Below are 3,176 nucleotides of genomic sequence, written 5' to 3' on the forward strand. Positions count from 1 at the left end.
TGACGCAAGCTCCCCTAACCAGGAAATCTTGACAAGCCAATCGTCTAACCCCACCCACTGGGTTAATCCTCCACAATAAAAGGAACCACAGACCTCCAGAATACAGAAAGCCCACTCCAGATACAGCAATCTAAACAAGATGAAAAGGCAAAGAAATACCCAACAGGTAAAGGAACATGAAAAATGCCCACCAAGTCAAACAAAAGAGGAGGAGATAGGGAATCTACCTGAAAAAGAATTTAGAATATTGATAATAAAAATGATCCAAAATCTTGAAAACAAAATGGAGTTACAGATAAATAGCCTGGAAACAAAGATTGAAAAGATTCAAGAACTGTTTAATAAAGACCTAGAAGAAATAAAAAAGAGTCAATTAAAAATGAATAATGTAAGACTATACTTTCAGGGATCATTTCTATAGTTCGTTACTAGAGAAGTTTCTCTGATCGTGTAGAGCACCCGAAACCACGAGGAGGAGACGCAGCGTTCTCTCCTGAGCGTGAAGCCGGCTTTTGGTGTTGCATTCTGCAGCTGCTATTAGCCATTGATGATCGTTCTTCTTTTCCTTTTTGGAGATGAAGAGGGAGAGGACGTAGTCTGAGTGAAAAAAAAAAAAATGAATAATGCAATGAATGAGATCAAAAACACTTTGGAGGGAACCAAGAGTAGAATAACGGAGGCAGAAGATAGGATAAGTGAGGTTGAAGATAAAATGGTGGAAATAAATGAAGCAGAGAGGAAAAAAGAAAAAAGGACCAAAAGAAATGAGGACAACCTCAGGGACCTTTGGGACACTGTGAAACGCCCCAACATTCGAATCATAGGAGTTCCAGAAGAAGAAGACAAAAAGAAAGGCCATGAGAAAATACTCGAGGAGATAATAGCTGAAAACTTCCCTAAAATGGGGAAGGAAATAGCCACCCAAATCCAAGAAACCCAGAGAGTCCCAAACAGGATAAACCCAAGGCGAAACACCCCAAGACACATATTAATCAAATTAACAAAGATCAAACACAAAGAACAAATATTAAAAGCAGCAAGGGAAAAACAACAAATAACACACAAAGGGATTCCCATAAGGATAACAGCTGATCTATCAATAGAAACTCTTCAGGCCAGAAGGGAATGGCAGGACGTACTGAAAGTAATGAAAGAGAATAACCTACAACCTAGATTACTGTATCCAGCAAGGATCTCATTCAGATATGAAGGAGAATTCAAAAGCTTTACAGATAAGCAAAAGCTGAGAGAATTCAGCACCACCAAACCAGCTCTTCAACAAATGCTAAAGGATCTTCTCTAGACAGGAAATGCAGAAAGGTTGTATAAACGTGAACCCAAAACAACAAAGTAAATGGCAACGGGACCACACCTATCAATAATTACCCTAAATGTAAATGGGTTGAATGCCCCAACCAAAAGACAAAGAGTGGCTGAATGGATACAAAAACAAGACCCCTATATATGCTGTCTACAAGAGACCCACCTCAAAACAAGAGACACATACAGACTAAAAGTGAAGGGCTGGAAAAAAATATTTCATACAAACGGAGACCAAAAGAAAGCAGGAGTCGCAATACTCATATCAGATAAAATAGACTTTCAAATAAAGGATGTGAAAAGAGACAAAGAAGGACACTACATAATGATCAAAGGATCAATCAAAGAAGAAGATATAACAATTATAAATATATATGCACCCAACATAGGAGCACCGCAATATGTACGGCAAAAGCTAACGAGTATGAAAGAGGAAATTAATAGTAACACAATAATAGTGGGAGACTTTAATACCCGACTCACAACTATGGATAGATCAACTAAACAGAAAACTAACAAGGAAACACAAACCTTAAATGACACAATGGACCAGCTAGACCTAATTGATATCTATAGGACATTTCACCCCAAAACAATCAACTTCACCTTTTTCTCAAGTGCACACAGAACATTCTCCAGAATAGATCACATCCTGGGCCATAAATCTGGTTTTGGAAAATTCAAAAAAATTGAAATCATTCCAGTCATCTTTTCTGACCACAGTGCAGTAAGATTAGATCTCAATTACAGGAAAAAAATTGTTAAAACTTCAAACATATGGAGGCTAAATAACACGCTTCTGAATAACCAACAAATCATAGAAGAAATCAAAAAAGAAATCAAAATATGTATAGAAATGAATGAAAATGAAAACACAACAACCCAAAACCTATGGGACACTGTAAAAGCAGTGCTAAGGGGAAGGTTCATAGCATTACAGGCTTACATCAAGAAACAAGAAAAAAGCCAAATAAATAACCTAACTCTACACCTAAAGCAATTAGAGAAGGAAGAAATGAAGAACCCCAGGGTTAGCAGAAGGAAAGAAATCTTAAAAATCAGGGCAGAAATAAATGCAAAAGAAACAAAAGAGACCATAGCAAAAATCAACAAAGCTAAAAGCTGTTTTTTTGAAAAAATAAACAAAATTGACAAACCATTAGCAAGACTCATTAAGAAACAAAGAGAGAAAAACCAAATTAACAAAATTAGAAATGAAAATGGAGAGATCACAACAGACAACACTGAAATACAAAGGATCATTAAGAGACTACTACCAGCAGCTCTATGCCAATAAAATGGACAACTTGGATGAAATGGACAAATTCTTAGAAAAGTATAACTTTCCAAAACTGAACCAGGAAGAAATAGAAGATCTTAACAGACCCATCACAAGCAAGGAAATCAAAACTGTAATCAAAAATCTTCCAGCAAACAAAAGCCCAGGACCAGATGGCTTCACAGCTGAATTCTACCAAAAATTTAGAGAAGAGCTAACACCTATCTTACTCAAACTCTTCCAGAAATTGCAGATGAAGGTAAGCTTCCAAACTCATTCTATGAGGCCACAATCACCCTAATTCCAAAACCAGACAAAGATGCCACAAAAAAAGAAAACTACAGGCCAATTTCACTGATGAACATAGATGCAAAAATCCTTAACAAAATTCTAGCAAACAGAATCCAACAACATATTAAAAAAATCATACACCATGACCAAGTGGGCTTTATCCCAGGAATGCAAGGATTCTTTAATATCCGCAAAATCAATCAATGTAACACCACATTAACAAATTGAAAGATAAACCATATGATTATCTCATAGATCAGAGAAAGCCTTTGACAAAATTAACACT

The 3,176-nt window shown here is 36.4% G+C and overlaps 1 non-coding gene across 1 annotated transcript; it reads left to right on the forward strand.

Annotated features, from left to right (window-relative positions):
- Positions 1-390: 390 nt before the first annotated feature.
- Positions 391-604, forward strand: LOC122452675. Its single transcript, XR_006272824.1, has one exon. It is a non-coding gene; the product is annotated as a small nucleolar RNA U3 (small nucleolar RNA).
- Positions 605-3,176: the final 2,572 nt, after the last annotated feature.

Source organism: Cervus canadensis, chromosome 13 (assembly GCF_019320065.1).
Source record: "Cervus canadensis isolate Bull #8, Minnesota chromosome 13, ASM1932006v1, whole genome shotgun sequence".
In the NCBI taxonomy this organism is placed as follows: Eukaryota; Metazoa; Chordata; class Mammalia; order Artiodactyla; family Cervidae; genus Cervus; species Cervus canadensis.